We start from the raw sequence: 22,789 nt of genomic DNA, 5'->3' as shown, positions 1-22,789 counted from the left end.
GGTAGTTCTGTTATTACCATGCATATCTGGTGGTCGCTGGGTGAAGGTAAGGTGTAGCGAAGTTTTAAATGTTTCTTTAGTTGGCACTAAAGAGTTAAGCTGGTTGCTCAAACTCAAACTCAAAAAAAATAAATAAATAAATAAATAAATAAAGGTGGCATCATGGTTGATGCGGTTGGTTTGCATCATGGCTGATGCGGTTGGGTATAGCATCACGGTGATGCAGTTGGCTTGCATAAGAGTTGATGCGGTTGGGGGCATCAGTAGGATGCGGTTGGGGGCATCAACTCTTAACACTTAGGCATGTTAAGTTTATGTAGTATATTCCTCTATGTGGCTATTAGAGGAATGGTTAAGTGCTGCCTGTGCATGGCAGCTAAGGCCTTTTAGTTCACATAAAGTTAGTATGTCCTCGCTGATCCCAGACGCTGGTCTGTGGTGGATGGGATATCAGCTTGGTCAATTGGTATGGGTTTGAGAATTCACCCCACACATAGTTTTCCTATCATATAGAATAAGGCTTACGGCAAGCGTAGCCATGGCTTCACATTCAAGTTCACATAGATAAGCCTTACGGCAAGCGTAGCCATGGCTTCACATTCAAGTTCACATAATGTTAGAATATCCTAGCATGATCCAGAATTGCTAGCTGCATATTCGTCACTGTCTCCTGAAGGAGTCTAGTGGGATATCTGCTAGGATGAATCGGTGAGCGTTCACCGTAGGGCGTTCTTGGTTCCGCGTGTTGGGGGTTATGTTAGAATATCCTAGCATGATCCAGAATTGCTAGCTGCATATTCGTCACTGTCTCCTGAAGGAGTTTAGTGGGATATCTGTTTGGATGAATCGGTGAGCGTTCACCGTAGGTCACGCGTGTTGGGGGTTGTTATGTTATGGTATATCTATCTCCCTGCTCTTAATGGTTAATGATGGCCGTATGATTGTGCTGAGCATGGAGAACAAATATAGCAGAGCCTGAACGCCAAGATAAAATATTACTTCCACACTTGTATTCTCATTCTATTATATTGCTTAAATATATTCGGTCTATAATATTGGTTCAATCTATTCGTGAGTTATCTGACAGAAATTATACGTAGCCTGCGAGTTAGTTCTGGCAGCATACACTCGAGAGGTTACATGCATTGCTCATTCTATATGGCTGTTTACAGCGTCATGCAAGATCCTTACGTCATACACAGACGTGGCAATCAGCTGTCCAATTGGGCGGGTATTTAAGTTCTCTTGGATCGGGCATTCCATCCGGTTGTGTCTTCTAGCTTGTTGTCATGCAGCGTTTGCTCCCACCACCACCCCAGCACCACCAGTGGGCTCTGCTATTGGTCTGTTCCCCATGGGGGGTTGTTATGTTATGGTATATCTATCTCCCTGCTCTTAATGGTTAATGATGGCCGTATGATTGTGCTGAGCATGGAGAACAAATATAGCAGAGCCTGAACGCCAAGATAAAATATTACTTCCACACTTGTATTCTCATTCTATTATATTGCTTAAATATATTCGGTCTATAATATTGGTTCAATCTATTCGTGAGTTATCTGACAGAACAATCATTACAACCGCGACGTTCCTTTCTCTTCCAGCAGTACGTTGAAAATAACATGTCTCACAAAATCCAGGGGAAAATAAATCAACTCAAGATACAGCCGTTTCCATGTAAAATCTAAACAGAAAGTGGACGGAGGCGGAAATCTTCGGATGACGTTGTTTATTTCATTATTAGTATTAGGCCTAGAGGAGAGAAATAGCTTGGCCAGGCTGACAGTGAAATGCAAATGATCCATTAACTACTAGAACAATGACGGTCTCCGGGTGGTCTGGAGGTGTGAAGCGCTCTCTGCCTGGGGGAGAGAGGGTGAGGAGCGGTAATAGCCGAAAAATAGCGTCAGAGATATAAGTATGTCTAATTTCATATTTAGAAAACGTTTCAGATTAAAAAATAAACAGGGATGATTTGAATCAAATATTTAGGAAAAGTGATGGAAGGGGAACTTTCTCAGAGCTTCATGACAAAAGATAATCCACTTCAAAGTCTCAAAAACGGTCAGATTGGCCGCTTAGTCACGCAAGTGTTAAGGGTTCTGCTTTGAGGATCTTGATCCGTAGAATCTTGGGTAGCTCGCCATCAAACTTCATCCTATGAGTGATATGCCAATATCACTTGAATCATTCCATCAAAAGCAAAAGCCCTGACCTGTTTATAAAACAGGGTCATATATTCACAAATTAGGATCACACCCTTAAATGTTTAGAAATAAAAATAAAACATAATCTTACTGCCAATCTGGGAACCCATCGCCAAATGAAAAGGAAAAACAGCGCCCTCTGCTGTTTTTTACTATCTCACTTGGCTCTGGGAGGAAGTCGACGTAGCACCTGTGCACAAGGAAACCGGGGTTTTGGTCTGCCTTCAGCCTTTCACTTCCGGTGCTGCGACTATGTTTTCATTCCCACTAACAATATTTCTACACGGAACACTAACACCACTTCTCCCAGAGAACATGGATCGTTTTGGTTATAAGCCCACTTGTTTCTATGATGAAAGAGCAAGTTAAAATGTGAATATCTTTCCGTGGTTTTGTCTGCTCCGAGGACGCTATTGTTAAATGAGTTTCGGTTTGTTTCTAGTGAGGAAGGATCGGCAGACACGTAAATCCCGCCCACTACATTTGATTGGGTAAAGCGTGGCCTGCTTCCTGATCTGAAGGCACGCCCACTTGTAGGCCAGTGCGTACGCGATATGACGAACCCCCCCGACAGATTCAAACGCAGAGCAGAATCTGTTCTTGAGAGATTATCTTACTGCTAATAGTATGTTCACAATTAGCTGGATGCACAATTAAATCAACACTGTAACCATGAACGTTAGACAGAGGCTGCTGCTGCAGCAGTCACAAGCACAGCACAGTTCAACTCACCAAGTCAGTGATCACAGAGTTCACACAATTCACAGGGAGGGTTCCTAGGCTGGCTCTTATTTTTTAGCAAAACACAAAGGAAAATAAAAGCCTGGAGATCGTGGCTAGGGATCCAGGATCAAACGTTTCACAACGATCAAAATATAGCACTCTTCTCTAAAATAAAAGCTGGGATCAACCAAAAATATCTTAAAAGTACAATTCGGACGAAATCATCAAGATCGTGCACTTGGTGACTACTTTTAGATTTTTGGCATGGTGTTAGGTATGGGCATAAGTTTTCAAAAACCATCGCAAGCAAGTTGGGATCGCCCCCTAGTGGTTTGTTTGCAATGAATCCGATATTAGATAGGTTAGTATATGGTTGAAACCCCAAAAATGTATAGAAAGTATTTATAAAGGTAAATATAAAGACATCATTTTCAAGATGGCGGGAGCTTAAAATGCCAGGAGCTTAAAATGCCTATAAGCTGGGAGAGAATGTGCCATCTTGAAAACGATGCCTTTCCAGAAGTTAGATTTTCCTAGATTTTTTGTATGTTATTTAGCATACCCAATAGTAACAGAATCCACTGAAAAATCTCTTCCATCGATTATTTGGGGTTTCAACCATACCTATCTAATATTGGATTCACTGCAAACAGACCATGGGAGCGATCCAAACTTGCTTGCGATGGTTTTTGAAAACCTTATGCCCATACCTAACACCATGCCAAAAATCTAAAACTTGTCACCAAGTGCACGATTCTTATGAATTCCCTCCCAGGTAAGAACATTATGTTCTCTGCAGCATGTGATTAGCTGTATCACATCACCTGGGGTGGTGTTGTCTTCAAAGAGCAGTCTATTAATTGAGAAACCTCGTTGGCCAATTGGTTCATTGGCTTGATCAGAGCACCTCACAGGCTCTTAAAGACACACTAACACAAGTAGATGAATGTGCATACAGAATGAATATAAACGCAAAGTATCTTTACTCTGTATAGTACAATTGTTTTGGACAAATCCTATTTAATTTGAATATTTAAAGCTCTTTTGTAGAGATTTCATTATTAACCTGGTTTATATCATACATCTATTTATATTTAGATCCTTGTTTTATTGACTTGGCTATTTTGACCTGGGTTACAGACAGATGAAAATTTACTTCAAGGAAAAATAAGGACAACAACAACCCAACAGACAAGAAACTGTAGCAAGCTAAAAACCCTTCCATGAAGGACCCTGGCAGCTCTCCCTGGTTGTTACCTGCTTGCTGCCAAGCTAATCTGACCCAACCTGCATCCTGAAGCCTTACCACTTAACTCAAAACAAGGCTAACCAGTAACCACGGCCCATGAGTTGACTTACACAATTACACAGTTTTACTAAACCAATTCGAATACATTTCCGGTGCCAATCATCAAGATAAGATAACATAACATAAGAGCTCTTGAACATTAGACAAACACCCTTTCCTCTATAGTAATTGGCACCTCCCTCCCAATCAACAGCGGATTGTCAGTGCAGAGGAGAGACAGGTGAGGTGATCACCCTAATTAACTTCCACCACATTCAATGAACAGAAAATGTTTAAAACCATTACAATGTCCACATTCAGGAATGCATTCAGATGTACAGATATTGTTGAGAAACATACAACAACACTGATGCTACAAACAGTCACTTCCAAGCTGGCCAGCGATGATTAATTCAAAGCAGCTGTGTACTGTAGTTAGACGAGTGTGCACATCGTCCCTGTTAGTCTCTATAGGGCACGGGCTGTCCCTGTGACAGACGTGTCAACAGGTTTTAATGCATCCAATTGATGCCTCCAGTGTGGCTGCAGCCGTTGTAAACAATGAAATAAAAAGCAAGAATTCAGACAGTGTTCTCCGGATAATTAAAGGCTAGCCGCTGGTTTGAAGAATAAACAGCATGTGCTGCATTGTAAAATGACGCCCAAATGCCACAATACGACACAATTAATGCACAGCCACATCTACTGCACAATGTGTCATACCTGACACAAACAGCCTGTTTGTATGTCCTCAGTGGTGGAAGAAGTATTGTTTGTTTTACGACTTCTCCAATGTGAGTGACACCCACAGCCATGTGAGAGAGCAACCATGATCTGGTACCACCCAAATTTAGAATGTGAAAATTCTCATTCTACTATTCTGCCACCAAAATGTGACCATCCATTAAAGGATGTGGCAATACCATAACGAGACATACTCTGTTATAAGTAAAAGTCCTGTAGTCAAACCTTTACTTGAGTAAAAGTACTAAACTATTAAATATATAAATAATTATTCAGAAAGTGTTACGTATCAAAAAGTGGTAATACTCAAGTAAAGTAAAAGTACCTAAAAACTGCAAAGTACTTAAATACCTTAGTAAAATATAGTGCTTTATATAGTACTAGACCATACCGGGGGATATGAGCACCCATGCTTGTTTCATGGAAGTAGCAATACCGGCGCTTGTTTCACGCACATGATTTGGCAACCCGGGAGCCAGCAAACACAAAAATGCTAATAAACAGCTGACATTTGGGGAAAGCGAAAAACGGGCTTCGGTGTTCCGTGCACATAGTAATGGTGAATGGCTGTGTGCAAATTCAGATCAATTGCTCCAGCCACTGAGGAGAAAAGGGCTTTTTACAAAGCCCTTTACAGTGTGCAATACATTCACCAATTCACACACACATGGCAGAGGAAACCATGCAATGGTTCAGTGTCCAGTGTTCAGTGTCTTGCTCAAGAACACTTCCACCCTAATCCAGGGGGAGCCGAGGATCGAACCAGGAACCTTCAGTTTACCAAGTAGCCACTCTACCTCCTGAGTCCTGACCAACTTCTGTGTCTACTTAGTTCCCTTTCACCACCTGCCATTGTGAGGTACTTTCACCCTCCGCAGGTGGTGAATCTCCACATCAAAACGTGGTAGGGAGATTTGAGCGCGAGCTTCCATAGACGGGAACACATGTTCTGTCAGAACACAACCAGATGCACTATGGGTAATATGAAGGGGATGGGAATTCACGCAGGGCCTTTTTGGGGCGAACACACACAGATGTGGCCTGGACATGAAATGACGCTTGGGACCAGCAGCGCTTTTGTTTTAGTACATGAAACAGGACCCAACATCTTGAGAAAATATGTTAACAGAACCCAGCGATCAGCGCAAATTCACCCTTAATTTTGTTACACAAAATAAAATAAATCAGTAGAGGACAATTTAACCACCCTATACCCTGGGCTCTATACCAGGCGCCCTTCTGTTTTCGCTCTACACTGTTGTGTGTTTTTTCCCTGATAAAAGCACCACACATGGTTAAGACACGCCTGACAGCGTGTACCGGGTTCGATTTCCGAGCCCGCGGCGGTGGATTTGCTGCATGTCATTCCCCGACTCTCTCCTGTTTCCTGACCCTCTCCACTGTCCTATCAAAATAAAGGCGAAAAACAAAAAAAAACTAATCTTGGAAAAAGAACAAAACATCACACGTGAACGTTCAGCACAGAACAGACGCTAAACGCTTGGGCTTGTACAAGCCCAAGCGTTGTGCTGGGGCTTGTACCTCACCTATTTTCACCAAATGGTCGACCCACAATACATATAGCCTACAGATATGCATGGTTCAAAGAACTACAACGATACGACCTGAAGCCATATCCCTTACATACATTATACGTGTAAGTACTTTCGTCTCGCCAACTGTCTCTCATGCCCTCGGGGGCGCCCCATCTCAAACATGACAGTTGAGTCAGCGGGAGCCCCATCTCAAACATGACAGTTGAGTCAGCAGGGGCCCTGTCTAAAACATGACAGTTGAGTCAGCAGGGGCCCTGTCTAAAACATGACAGTCAGGGGCCCCGTCTTCAGTCTGTGTCTGACTACCCAGATGCAGGAATGTCGCCTCTGCCGGCTCCTAACCTTAGAGAGACTAGCCGATTATTCGGCCAAGATAAATTCCATCTGTCTTCTGCTTGGCTCCGATTCCTCATGCATTCTAATTGATGCAGATGTCAACATGAATTCTAATCCATTTAATGTATTATGTCTCCTGTGAAGCAGCTGCTAATGAAGTCCTCGAAAAGAAGGATCTGCAAAATGTCGCCTCCGTGGCCAAGTGTACGAGTTCCAGAAAGACTTGGGAGAGGGGGCATTCACAATGTCAAGGTAGATAGATGGATGCTGCCTCATTTCGTCGCTGTCGGGCAGAAACCTTGTATCTCTTTTTTCCCCCTTTTTTAAATTTATGTCATATTTAACTCCCTACTGGGAGTGTGCATGCAAAGTTTGATGCCGACTGGTCCAGTGTACACACACACACACGCACGCACGAACGCACGCGCACACACACACACACACACACACACACACACACACACACACACACACACACACACACACACACACACACAGGCACGAGAACATAGTCTCTGTCTCCCGGCCTGGGTGAGATAACAACCAAAAGAAGAACCAGATTGATTGACTTCTACATAAAGTGCAGTGACTGGGTATGTCGTATTTACTGCAGTGCTCAGCTATGCAAACATTAAGTTCATGTTTGGTCTTGCCCACACACATGCCATACCACAGGGGCAGGTGAGTAAATAAATAACACCTTTAGTGGTACATGAAATTATACCTTTTAATAGGGGACTTTTGAACAACTTGACCAAAATAATGGTCTCTGAGGTTATGACCCCGACACAACACTAAAATGGGGAATTCCATTACCCACCACCATCAGGAAACCTGTCATTGTGTTCTTATTTGTGTTATCAGTTAAATATGGGCAATGCGGACAATGTTTCAGCCTCTGTGGGCGTCTATTTTACAGTTGGATTGCACCTTTCAGGGCACCTCAAGCTGCAGAAAAAAACTCAAATCAGATAAGTGCTCCAGGTCATTGCTGATCTTTCCTCACTGTCCAATCAGATGAGTTGAGAGGCAGGGAAAAGACAAGAGATTGCTCTAGAGATAACACCTGTGTGATCAGGGCGAGGCCGACAGTGACGGACAGCCAACATGAAGACAGAAAGGTGCTGCAAGCTGCTCTGCTTTTAGGCTGCACAGCGCACACCCTGCATTTTACACCCTGCAAACAGTGTGATCAGCCCCTTATTGAGTAAGTTGAATGACAGATCAAAGGGGCTACACAAAGTGTTTTGTTTTTTTAGCTGCCAGTACCTTTCTGCCATGCAATGGTTTATGGTAAAGACTCGCCAGAGTGCTCCTCTTCCCAGCGCTGCGCCTTGCATTTTGTGCAGAAAATAGTTCAACTTTTGGAGAGGAGCTTTGATTTAGTTGACCTAAGCCCTTTGCTCCTCTAAGGCAGTGGTTCTCAACCTGTGGGTCGGGACCCTCAGGGGTGTCCCCACATGATTTTGAGGGGGTCCCCAGATAACAGTGAAGTGACAATTTAAGGACTTTTGAGACCTTTTAATACTTAAAAAGAAAAACAAAAGAAATGGACCATTACTGCATCAAAAGTAATCAACAAACTATACTATAAAAACTAGTCAAACATTGGCCAAATTGTCAAATGATAAAAGAAAGAGGCAAAACTTTGTGAAAATAGACGATCTACAAGCTCACAATGCCTCGCGTTTGACTCTGTAGAACTGAGTCAAACTAAATGTAATGCCTCAACTCAACACCCAAGTGCTTGTCATCAGGTTGGGGGGTCCCCAGTTCAAATATTATTTTTGGGGGGGTCACGGCCTAAAAAGGTTGAGAACCACTGCTCTAGGGTGCATCGGCCGTGCAACTGATGCCAGTTTTTAGCAGTTCTCTCGAGATCTCCCCTGTTCAGCCCACTCTCTGACACTTCTTCTCCAGCTGTTCCTGGGGGTGACCTCAATTTCCTTTTCCTGCTGGTTCCATTGCAGGGCTTGTCGGGTGATGCTTGTGGCAGGTTTTCTGAGGGTGTGACCAATCCAACTCCACTCTCCACTTCCGGAACTGTAAGCAATCCATGACTTGCTCTTTTTCACTAGGTCCACATTGCTTACTTTGTCTCTCCTCCAGATGTGTAATAATCCTCCTGAGGCATGGTGTTGATGAATGCTTGTAAATGTCACGTTTGATCCTCCTGGCTCCGTTGGACAACCCGGTCATTTACCACCTGACTTTGAATCGTTACCGCAACTATGACCACGCTTACCGTAACCGTTATTTCATCTAGGGGCTATTTGTGCTAATAACGCAGATGACGCGACGTTGGAGCGTAAACAAACACTTCGCACGGCGTGAGCTTATTAAGAAGTGCTCTGGACATGATAACGTGTTGGGTGGAAACCTCATTATGTCCAAAACTGTTACTTTTCAGGATTCCAATTCTTAAACAGCAAAAGTAGCAGATCGACAAGCTCAAAACACGTCGCTTCTTACCGCGTTTCGAGCTTGTGGATCTGCTACTATTGATGCTTTCGTGTGACGCTGTAGTATGAGCAATTAGGGGCGTTAAAGGGATGGTTCACCCAAAAAAAATGTTTACCCCATGGAATAAGTCACCCCATGGATACTTGAATTCATGGATATTTCGTTGTTTTCGTCCCATTCCTAAGCCAATAATTTGATGACCAGCGGACCGGCAGCGGTTCCGGTAGGAGACACAAAGGAGACTCTTTGTGTCTTCTACCAGAACCGCTGCCGGTCATCACATTATTGCCATAGGAATGCGACAAAAACTAAAAAAATCCATGAATTCAAGTCTCCATGGGGTAACTAATCGATAGGGAAAAAAGTAATTTGGGGGGTGAACTGTCCCTTTAATTTATGAAAAAAACACAAACAGCTAGAATATGGAGATAAGAGGTTTCTGGCGTGACAGCGATGATATCCAACGTGCCCCTGCGCCAAGAAAATCAAATGAATAACTTCCTGTGGACACGGCCCCTATGCTGCTGGTTCACCCAGTTGGATGAACCATAGAGAGACTGCAGGTGCAGAGGATGCTTTCCACTTCATGACTGTGTGTGTGTGTGTGTGTGTGTGTGTGTGTGTGTGTGTGTGTGTGTGTGTGTGTGTGTGTGTGTGTGTGTGTGTGTGTGTGTGTGTGTGTGTGTGTGTGTGTGTGTGTGTGTGTGTGTGTGTGTGTGTGTGTGTGTGTGTGTGTGTGTGTGTGTGTGTGTGTGTGTGTGTGTGTGTGCGTGCGTGCGTGCGTGCGTGCGTGCGTGCGTGCGTGCCCCCCCCCCCCAGGCCAGCATGAGGGCAGTTTGGACTATAGGGTTGCCAACTACCTGAATGCTCTGATGAAGGCTCTTAGCGCATTGGTTCTCAAAGTGGGGTCCTTGGGAAATGTGTTAATATAGCACCACAATAATTGTAACCACTTTAACCTTTTATACTTTGGCTCAGTGGTGTAAAGTAACTAAGTACATTTACTCAAGTACTGTACTTAAGACTAGACTATCTATTTAGACTATTTGAAAATAGCCGATCTACAAGCTCACAACGCGTCGCATCGCGACGCGTTGTGAGCTTCAAACATTTTTGTACTTTTACTTCTGTTTTGATACCAATACTTTTGTACGTTTACTCAAGTAATGTTTGTTATTCCAGATGTTTACTTGTAACAGAGTATTTCTTCATTGCAGTATTGATACTTTTACTTAAGTAAAACATTGGAGTACTTTTTCCACCACTGCTTTGGCTATTCAAAAATAGCAGATCTACAAGCTCATAGCGCCGCACTCTGTGCCTCGCTAACATTGCATTATTGATACTTTTGCACTTTTTCCACCATTGCAACATAGTATACTGTATGAGCTGTTTGAACTTGTCAGATGTGTGTCATCCCAAAAACAAGGAACAAAGCGTGTCCCTTTATCAGTTCAACAAGGGACACGTCTTTTAGTTTCCAAATAAGGGACGATTCCTTATTTCTATGGACGGTTGGCAACCCTAGTTTGGACCATATGCACTCGGCAGCGTCAGGAGGTGTTAAATCAACAAAGACGGTGGGGTCTCCCAAAAACAAAAAAAAACAAGGCTGGAATTAAAAGGTACTACTCGGCCAATGATTGTTGGAGTGTAGTCATGGATTGTTAACCAGAACTCATGGGCAGCTCCCAGTGGTGTAAAGAACTACTCCCATATTAGACTTAAGTTAAAGTAACAATACCACAGTGTAAAATAAAATGTTTTACTAGTAAAAGACTGTCAAAATCTCACTTAAGTCAAAGTACAAAAGGATTGGCATCAAAATATACTAAAAGTAGCAAAAGTAAAAGTACTCATTATGCAGAATGTCCCTGTTCAGGATCATATGTATATCATGTTATTGATCATTTACCACTTAAACTTTATAATACTTAGGCTATTCGAATGCGACCTGTTGTGAGCTTGTAGATCGGCTATTTACAAACAATTTTGAGGATTTTTTATTAATTGTTTGATTAGTTATTCATAATCTAAATCTGCAAAGTAACAGGTAACTAAAGCTGTCAAATAAATGTAATGGAGTAAAAAAAAGTGCATTTGACTGTGAGATGTAGTGGAGTAGAAGTATAAAGTATCAAGAAATGGAAATGCTCAACTAAAGTAAAAGTACTGTTGAAATTGTTCATAAGACCCTGAGTACTTGAGTAAATGTGCTTAGTTACTTTTCACCAGTGGTTCTCAAAGTGGGGTCCGGGGACCCTCAGGCCAGGGGTCCTTTGGGGGGTTTCAGGGGTCCCCAGCAAAAGTAGTCAATACAGCATCACAATCATTTTAACCACTTTATCCATTTATATGCTGGCTATTCAAAAATAGCACATCTACAAGCTCATAGCGCGTCAATTCGTGCCGCGCTCCGAGCTTGTACATCTGCAAAAACGTTTAAACATAAATCTTCTTCTAGGGGTCCCTGGCACAAAACATTTTCAGAAGGGGGCCCGCGACCAAATTTAGGGGTCAATTTGGGGGTCCTTGAGAACCACCGCTTTACACAGCTCCACAGCATGTGGACCAGAGAAGCATCCCCAGAGGAACAGCCCATCCCACAGCCCTGCCCTGCTCTGTGCCCTGAACGGCTTCCAGTATAGACTTTAGTTCATCTTTTAAATTGAATTAGTCTTGTTTTCAATTCCCTGGAATTCTTCTTTGAAATTCTAAGAATTCAGCTCCAGTGCCCCCCCCCCCCACTCTGTGAAATCACACATTGAGATCAGATTCTCATGTCCTTCAACAAAGTATTCCCATTAGAATTAAGAAGCAACATCATAGAGTATTATAGAGATAGAGTAATAGGCTGAGACCCTGTGACCCCCTTCCCAAAACCCATTGTACCTGATGCCAGATGACTGAATTCTGACCCTTCTTTTCTGATCGCCTGTTGATCATTTGCAGACCTTGATTTTGACTCGATCTGTATGCATCTTTACTAGGGGTGTGCATCTCTCCCTTACTAACTAGACGATACGATATGTATACGGGCTACGATACGACCCATGGACGATCCATTTGACTAGAATACAATTTGTTGTGATTCGATGTGAAATAAATAATCTAATACATTTCTTAACATTTGTTTTATTTAGACTGACATTTTCCATTATACATTTAAATCTATTTTTATAACAAACTCAATAGTTGGATTAACTAGTAAACAGAGCACAGTGGTAAAGTGCCTGCCCACCACCACCACGCATTTGTTGGTGAAACGCTGTCTACTTGGTATCTTGTACCTCAGCTCAACGTGTTTACAGTACCATGTCTTGAAAAACATCACAGTGGTTCTATAAACATGTTCATGTCAAGGACCCCAAAATTATTATGTATTTGGCCGCAGACCCCTATTTGAAAATATTTTGTGCCAGGGACCCCCATAGGAGAAGATGTGTGTTAAAAAAAATCAAAATTATTCAAAATTCTTAATTCTTTCCAGGATTTTTCGACATGTGTCAAAAATAGCAGAACGTTGTTCTCTGAGTGAAGGGACTATCTCTCCACCCAACATGTCATGTCGCTGTGGAAATCGTTTTGGGTGGAAACCTTGTATGTCCATTCATTGTCTCCGCCAGGCCAAAAGGCATGGCGAGAGAGTATGTTTTGCCCCCTGTCCGTCCGTCCGTCCGTCCGTCCGTCCGTCCGTCCGTCCGTCCGTCCGTCCGTCCGTCATTCTGTCTGTGTACAGCTAATCTCCGGCACCGTTGGCTTGCTCGTAGCGAAACTGTGCACACACACTCCCTGGATGCCACAGCAGAACCTCTGCCCCCAATTTTTCCCATGGGCCTTTTATAGCGCCACCAGGAGGCCGATTTGTGCAAAACATATTTTTTTACAGTACTCCTACAGATTTTGTCCGAAAATCCCGCAAATCGGTACACAGTATCTCTATAGCCATTAAACGAAACCTGTCTTTCAGATTTTTCATATTCCATCCTGATTGGCTAAAAATGGCTTCCAAAGTTTGCAGGAGTGCTCCGTTTTGAACAAAATGCCTCAAATTATGAACACAGCATGCAATTTCCTTGAAATTTCGCACGCGTATTTCCACCATGCCGAGGAAGAAATGCCACTTGACAATTTTCAAATCAGCCTCATGGTGGCGCTATAACAGGCCGATTTGTGTTTTTACCTATAACTGCACCGATCGGTGTAAAACTTTGTAAGCACACTCCCTAGAGGTCAAAGAAAAACCCTTGCCCTGCATTTTTCACATTTGCCTTTTATAGCGCCACCAGGAGGCCGACTTATGTAAAAAAAAAATTATATATTACTCCTTTCCGATTTTATCCAAATTTCACGCAAATCGGTACACATGATCTCTATAGTCATGTGATCAAGACGGATGTGTTTGCTTTTTCATATTCCATCCTGATTGGCTAAGATTGACATCTAAAGTTTGCAGTAGTGAATTGTTTTGAACAAAATGCCGCAAATCATGAACGCAGCATCCGATTGCGGTCAAACTTTGCACACACATTCACACTATGTTGAGGAGCAAATGCCACCCTTTTAACATTGGCCTGTTATAGCGCCACCAGCAGGTCTTATTTAGCAAAACAAATTTTTTGAACAAAATGCCTCAAATCATGAATGCAGTGTCCGATTGCCGTGCAAGGCCTAAGAACAAATGGCACCCTTTTCACATTGGCCTATTATAGCGCCACCAGGAGACCACAATAACCTACCTGACCTGGCGGAGACCTGTGCTCCAAGGAGCACTTTTTCTAGTTTTATTATCATTTTTGAAGAAACATTATGCAGGGGAATTAGCCGATCTATAAGCTCACAATGCGTTGCGATGTTACACGTTGTGAGCTTGTAGATCGGCTTTTTTCACTACTTTTGTGTGACACTCTTGTATGACGAAGTAAGGCTTTAATCTAAGAAAAATTCACACTGTACGGTTGTACTGTAAGTAAGTCCTTACAATAAAACGGGCTATAGATGCTGTTATTAACCACTTAAACCCCATATGGGTAACTGGAGTTCCTCAGGGCTCAATACTAGTGTCTTTTCCGTTTTCTGTTATTGTGGGGAAAGCTTTCTGTTATTGTGAGAAAAATAGCAGAACGACACTAGTATTGAGCCTTGAGGAACCCATATGGGGTTTAAGTGGTTAATAACAGCATCTATTGGTTGGTGTCGACGTGTCGTACACAGAAATGTGATCTAGCAAAAATAGCAGATCAATCTCTCAATGCCTTGTGAGATTTACCTGCTATTTTCGCAAGCACATCTGCATGACAACGGCACGCAAAGTCTAAATCAGACATTAGACCTCGCCAAGGTGGAAAATGGCTTTGATCTCCGTGTTTTGCGTGTTCTTGCTTGTTGTACCGACATCGATAGATTCTTCGTCACCCACATCTTACACACTTTTGATTAAAAATGTATTGGTGCAATGTAAAGGATTTTTGACCCCAGGCCCTTAATTCATTGGATTCTGTTTGATTTATTGTTTTTCCTCCTACAGCTTTATTTCTTTTGTATGATCATTTGTTTGATATGGCTGACTTCTTTGTACTTTTTATTAGTTTTTAGTACAAGGCCCAGGGGCAAGCATACTGCACATAATTTTTTTATATCGTATCACAGAGAGACAAACAAAATGTACACATACTACATTCCCCTATCCCACCCTCCCCCCACCCTCAATCCCCAGGACAGTTGTAGGCACAATTGTAAGAGAACATTTGAAATAAAGGGAAAAAACATTTTATGTTTGCTGTGTGCTGCAGTCGCAACAGGCATACGCCACACTATGCAGCCTGAGTGTTGTGGTAAAAAGTCATGAACGGAACCCAGGTCTTATAGAATTTTTTCTCGGAGCCGGCTATTGAGAATCGCAACATCTCCAATTTAAGGCAAGACATTATATCACGAAGCCATTGAATGAGCACGGGCGGGGCAGCATCCTTCCATTGGAGCAGAACAGCGCGTCTGGCGAGCAACAGGGCGAAGTCCACCATACGGCACTCTGTACGTGTTAATGGGAGATCCTCCCCTCCAACAGTACCAAACAGTGCAACTAGGGGGTCTGGGTCTAGAGTTCGGTGTAAAATAGTAGATAGGGTATTGGATACACCCTCCCAAAATGGTTGTAATTGCGCACACATCCAGTATTGGTGGATGAGGGTTGCGTCAGTATTGTTGCACTTGTCACAGGTGGGGTTATGTCAGGGTATATACTTGCAAGTTTGGCCTTAGACATGTGAGCTGACTTCTTTGTATTTTGTATTACAGGAAGTTAATGGGGCTCTGACCAAGCTGAAACCTTGCTCAAATGCAGAGTCATATCATAGATAACCTTGTTCCCATGCAGTCTTTCCTCATATCATAGATAACCTTGTAATTATATTTTGCATGGGAAGTTAAGTTATGAGTGTGCGGCAACCCATCTATTTGTATTAGTTTTTGTTGGACGGCTCCTCACCACTTAGAGGTCTTCATTGCATCTCCTTGGACTGCAGACATTTAATGCCCTGAAGCTTAATGCCCTCCTTATATGTACTGTACACTGTAACATCCTGAGTGTTTATTTAAGTCTGAGAGTGGACCCAAAAGAGTTAAATGAACACTCAGGATATGTGGTGTGTATCAGAGCTTTCAGTCAAAATGTCATTAGTCAGTCTGTATGGTTAGCCAGTGCCATCTGGTGTAAAGTACAGTATTCCAATTTGTAATGCCCCAACGTTCACAGCATGATCTTAAGGCCCCCCGCCCTTTTTTTCTATAGAAACATTTGTGTCCCCTTTTCAAGTCTAAAAGAAAAAGCAGATGCCCCCATTGTTTAGGCCCAAACCTGGCACGTGTGCGTCTACATTGAGGTTGAGTATCGTCACTGTCAGTCAAAAGCCTTGTATCTCCATATTTCTACTTTTTATGTGTATGTTTTTAAGAGTCAGTGTCTTGAAAAAGTGATTAAAGATAACTACATTGGATCCATTGGAACACAGGTTATTTTTGTTCCATTTCCTGAAAAGGTTTCCACCCCGACTGCGACGGTATCGTCTCTGATCAACTGCTTCAAAACAGCTATAAAGAATCGGGTCCTGGCAGACAACACAGCATGTGAGTGTGGGGAGCTTGAGCAGACTGCCGAACACATAATCACAGCCTCTCCCCTGTGCAGACCACCTTTGGAGGCTGGCCTCTTTGATGTGGAAGCTGAGACAAGGGCGTGGCTGGACATCTGATGATGATACACGAGAGAAGGTGAAGAAAGGACGATATGTTCCATCATCACCCCCTGTTGATGCCAGCATTATTCCACTGTATACCTATGTTACTTACTTACGCTGTGTTGTTTGAAGTGGCAGATGAGTGATGCAGCTTGAACCTAATCAGTCATAACACTGTGACGACCCTAAGCCCTGAAACAACTTTGCCACTGGTAAAGGGGCCTTGCAACCACTTGGAACAGAATCCTAAAACTGGGATTTGCAACTGGAGAGTCCACAACCAGACGCCGAGCTGTGACTGATATCCGTTTCCACTTTACACAGCAACGGTTCTTACAATGTGTCATAAACCACTGAGACCGATTGTGACTTGACGTAAAGCAACACAAATTTCAACACATCACGCGATATGACGCGCAGCATTGTTTTTGGTGATTAGTAGTAGCTCGTTAAATAGTTATATAAACATGATAATTCTCCCAAAAGGTTGATCAGCTGGTCAAAAAAGCTGCCATCGTTTGGTTGTTTAAATTTGTGCGTGTGAGCTGTTCCCAGAGAGAGCTGTATACGCTCGCGCTTGCCATTGATTTGTGAAACGTTTGATGGCTTCGGAAATATTTTGCTTGCGATTCAACAAGTAGAATCACTTGCGACTATAACGGGGCAATTCAGACCACTGTGACTGTTCTCTGCAACGTTCTGGAATGGTTTTGTCGCATTGTGAATCATTGGTGTGGACTGGGCTTTAGAATCACCTTTATTATCACATCACAGGTTTACAGGTGTAAAACAGTGGGTGAAATTCGTTTTTGTGTAAAAAAAAAAGTTTTTTAAAATATAGCTACTAGCGTGAATTCATCGTCATGTGTGACACTGGAACATCTTGATCTTTAGCTCACTGGTTCTGGATCACTGCACCAGTACAGCTATTGGTACTCAGAAAATGTACTTAAAGTACCAAAAGTAAAAGTACTTTTTTCAGTTTAAAGTTTAAAAGAAATGTCAAACAAAAGGTCGCCTGTTTTCAAAGAAACAAAGTATAAAATAGGGCTTATTTAGTTAATTATGTTTTTGTAATACTAATCAAAATCTACAACTCTTGAACCTAGGACAACAAATGGACAACCTCATGTAAGCCTAAAGTAAAAGTTCTCAACTCAAAACTGCACTACAGTACTTGAGTAAATGTACTTAGTTACTTCCCACCACTGGAATGAAGCACCCAAACGCTGTCGACTTCTGTCCAGATAAAATGAAGAGGAACAGATTAAGCAAACATTTTTCTATCCGTAATTGCAGCCTTCTAAGGAGGAGACGGCTTATCACTGTCCATTGTTTCAGAGAAGCCAACACAATGCAATGGGTTACATTTGGACGTACAAATGATGCAGCTGTTGGAGGGTGCGCGCCAGAGGCTTGATGGCTTGCTGTTTCTTATCAATGCTGTTAGGTTCAGAAATACTCTGTTGTTCATTTACTGTCAGGCTGCTTAGTAATGCAGCAGAAAGTGACAGCTCTTTGGGAGATGCCTGACTGGTCTTTAAAGCACTCTTTTAATCAATGGCCAAATTTAGTCAGGGTCAGAAGTTCTGAATTGCACTCAAGAGATGAGTCACAATGTTTCCAGGTGGTTAACAAAGTGATTACTTACCAGGGGCGTCATTTGCTGCTCCCAGGGGATATGGCAGTTGCCACCCCCTTGCATTTAACCAAATTATATCCACCTCTGAACTTTTTTTTCTTTTCAGATTTCACTCTTGCGGCGGCTACTTTGTAGTGTGTGTGTGTGTGTGTGTGTGTGTGTGTGTGTGTGTGTGTGTGTGTGTGTGTGTGTGTGTGTGTGTGTGTGTGTGTGTGTGTGTGTGTGTGTGTGTGTGTGTGTGTGTGTGTGTGTGTGTGTGTGTGTTTGTGTGTCAGCCACTGTTGTGTCTGCTATGTTCCCATACAGTATATCCCACCAGAATTTCTTTCCAAAGTCTTCAGTCTTCCAGAGTCTCAAATGACTTCACGAAACATTTCATCTATGGTATGTAATGTTTGTGAAAACAATACGACAACACAAAACACATTGACATATCATTATTGAAACACTGTCAGATGTTTCACACGCATCGACTTTTTCTTTCCCATAAACGGGAGGGACGGGGCCCGCTGGCTGTTCATATCCCATAGCCCGGAGGGACGAGTATCCTGGAAGCGTTTAGAACAGTGAGTGGCAAAATCCATTTGGCAGCGACGTTGCTGTATGTCTCACTCATCTGCATGACTGATGAATGTGACTTCAACGGTGTCACACACAGCAGATGGCCTGGCATGAGAACAAAAAAAACAACAAACATTAAAACAATGCTCCTGAGAAACCGTCATCTGCAAAATATGCGATCATCCTAACATGAGTTCTGGTACAGCTCTCATTTTAGTCAGTGTGTGCTTATAGATGTCAGCAACACTCAGCTAAAACCCACAGGAAGTATGAGTGATCTATGACAGTGGGTCCAAACTTTTTCATGTCAAGGGCTTCCAACTTGATATGTATTTGGCCACAGAACCCCAACTGAAAAAATCTCGTTGCCAGGGACCCCCATACATCTCCAGCTCAGTGGCCTTGTGGTTAGAGTGTCCAACCTGAGATTGGGAGGTCGGGGTTCAATCCCCCGGGCGGCCGGGTCATACCAGACACTCCATAAGTGGGACTCAATGCCTCCCTGCTTGGCACTCAGCATCAAGGGTTGGATTGGGTCCCTGCAACTTACTAGTGTCATGTCCAGGGGTTGTACATCAAGCTGCCTCTCGCTACAGAAACAGGAGATCCTTCCTGCCACATGGTACTTATTTACTTAACCCCATAATAGGAGATCTGTGTTGTTAATACATTTTCATGATTGATGATTTAAATCTTTTCAAAATTATTAAAAAAAAGAAAATTGCCGATCTACAAGTCACGATGCAAGGCGTTTTTGTATAAAATGGTCTATGAGGTGATGATCACTTTTTCAAGCATGTTTGGTTTGTGGTGCAGAGGATAAGGCACGGTGACGGCTACAGAATAGACAATGCTCCGGAAATGAAACCCAGCCAAAAGACTGACAACTTTTATCTGTCTTATTATCATGGTTTAGTTTTTTGTTGTTTGTTTTCCCGATAGCTTAAACACTAAAATGTATGATAACACAGTTACAATCAAGGAGCAAAACCTCAGCCCAGATGTGCGCATCCATAAACACATTCTCATCCTCACACATTTTTCAAAACAGTGTGTGTAGTGTCAAAAACACTACACACACTGTTTTTCAAACAATGTTCTCAACATTTCTCAATATTTTCACTATTTTTGAAAATGTCCACCTATAATGACATGCCCAAATATGGGTGCCAGGTTGCCAGTAGAAGTTAGTCCAATGAGAGAATGTACAGTAATAAGTATAATATAGTGAACATAGCCGATCTACAAGAGAATTCTGTACTTAAAGCTCTATTATGTAATTTATTTAGTGAATAAAAGGTTATTTTGTCCAATCTGTATGTTAGAGTATGCTATATAACTTATACAACTGGGGTGGTGGGTTTTCCTGCTCTTCTATTGAGGCCTTTAGATCTGTTTCTGGTTTGACACGACTTTTGACCTGAAGGTCAACATTCTATTTCTCCCCTGAGCAAGCAGGCCAGGGGTGTGGTAAAATTCTCAGTACTTGCACAGGAGACCCTTTGTTCAAATCCGGGGTAAGAACAATAAAGTTATAGCACAGGCTTTAATCTAATCTAACTTCTTCTCTTATGGCGGTCCCTGGCACAAGCTCTTTACAAACGGGGGTCCCGTGGCCTCATATGTATCAATTTGGGGGTCCCTGACATGAGAATGTTTGAGAAGCAGTGCTTTAGACAGACTACACAACATTGTCACAGCACAAGGCCAGGATGCAGAGCAGATGAGAGGCATTGTCATCTGGAACAAGGTATCTTTCCTCTGAGATGTTCTGGTCCAAAACTGGTTTCAACAGCAGCCACAGTTTTCAGTCCAATACCTCCCACCATAGTGTCTTGTCCTTAACCCTGTTACAGTCATTGTTCGATGGCGTACAGTCTTATTTCCCCTGTTTGCCGATTGCTTAAGCATGGTTTTGAAAACAGGGCTCATTTTGTCTAAACACTATGCACAGTTCACACACACACACACACACACACACACACACACACACACACACACACACACACACACACACACACACACACACACACACACACACACACACACACACACACACACAGAGAGAGAGTAGCAGAACAAACCCCTCAGATATTTGTCAAAATGAAACACTATACACTCAAAACTTATCACTGTCGTGATCGATTCAAACACTTTTTAACTTTTCTAAAGATATTGTTTGGGTTTTATTTTTGCAGAGCTATGATGAAACACAACACAGCAGGCTCGGCTCCAGGATTAAATGACTGAGGTGCAGATGGAAAATGGCTAGGGGGCACATCATTTTTTAATATTAAAACAATATGTACATAAAACTTAAACTGAGGGGGCAGAATTTGCAACTGAGGGTGCCAGGCCCCCTCTGGCACCCCTGTGGTGCTGAGCCTGCAACAAGACAAGTACTGCACACTGAAAGTATTTATTTCTCTCCATATTGTAAAATCAAACAATGCATCCATGCATATCCAAAGGTTGCATTTGAATCAGAACACATTCTAAATAGAAATATAGTACACACAGAAAACACACAAAACATTTGTAGAGACCAAAAAATAGAAACCATCGATTAAAAAATAAATAAACTGCATCATCTCTTGGCCTAGCTGGTTCTGGCCATAGCAGTTCATCCACATCACAGGCTATGTTCTCTCTGTGTTGTGCAGAACTCCACAAAATCAGCATCTGGTTATTGGACAATAAGTTGTCTCTCCACCTTGGCAAAACAGAGTCGATTCTCTTTGAGTCCCCTGGGTTGAGACTGGTGGTAGGTGACTTTGAAGTTACAGCCAAGGAAGAAGTTACGTACTTAGGCTGCATATTATGGAATAAGCTATCTGGAGAGAGTATGGTTAGTACTAAAAGGTATCTCAAAGGTCAATCAAAAAGCAACATTTCTAGTTGGCTAGCCTTTATAGATAGAAGTTCTCTCAAAATATTGGCAGGGGCACTTCCATGCCATTTTTGATTACGCCTGCATATCTGTAACCAGCATCCCAATGATTCTTTAAAAAATAAGTTACATACCTCACAAAACAAATGAGTTAGGTTGATCCTGGGCTTGGGCTCGCAGATCGCTTTTGAATGCTTCAAAATTTGAGACAAACAGCAGATACAGTACATGTACGCAAATACAAATTTGGAGCATTCAAAAGTGAGTCTTTGCAGTTTGGCTCAGCACCAAGAAACGGAGGATGTGCGTTATTTCTTTCTTGAATGATCCTCAATCCAGAACACATCCTCTCCATGTTTATTTTGTTAGCCTCAAGTGGCTCAGAGGATCATTTTTTAAAGTTTTTCTACTATCACCCATGTGTTGCCTTTTTATTTTGCTTACAACTGATGGGTGAGTCCAGTGGTTCTCAAACGTTCTCATTTCAAGGACCCCTATAGGCCTACCCTGACAGTGTACAAATCAAATGGAACCAAAATGTACCCGTAAAGATCCATTTGTACACATTTCGTACACTCTCAGAGCTACAGACCTGTAAGGGTCCATTTGGAGAGAAGGAGCGAGTGCATTCTCCGGCAGCGGCAACAGCCGCGGAACGTCCGCGGAACTTCCGGTGGAGGAGCGGCAGCTCCCGGCAGTGACTCCCGGCGGTGGAGCGTCAGCTGCCGGCGGAGCAGCGGAACTGCCGCGGAAACTGCCGGTGGAGGAGCGGCAGTCGCGGAACTGCCGGTGGAGGAGCGGCAGTCAACTTATTTTTCCGCCGATAAAGTATAGTTTTGGACCATGACGGAGCCGCGCCGAATCAGCAGACCTTTTCGGCCGGTCGTCGCGGGCACTCGCGCCTCCAGGCGCGAGTGCCCGCGACGACCGGCCGATGGTCTGCTATTCGACTAAGCGGCGTCCGAGTTATGTACCGATAGGCACAGAATCGTAAATAATATTAGTGGGGACTGCGTTACACAAACGCAGCACACTCCCAAAGCTGACGCCACCGGCAGCTCCAGCCGCCGCCGCCGCCGCCGCCACCGGCAGCAGCCGCTGCCGGAAAATGCACTCGCTGTCCCTCCATTTGGAACCCCCTCAA

The sequence above is a fragment of the Gymnoscopelus braueri genome, assembly GCF_963280865.1.
Source record: "Gymnoscopelus braueri genome assembly, chromosome: 3".
NCBI lineage: Eukaryota > Metazoa > Chordata > Actinopteri > Myctophiformes > Myctophidae > Gymnoscopelus > Gymnoscopelus braueri.
The sequence above is the reverse complement of the archived record's forward strand: the minus strand, read 5'-3'. Positions refer to the sequence as shown.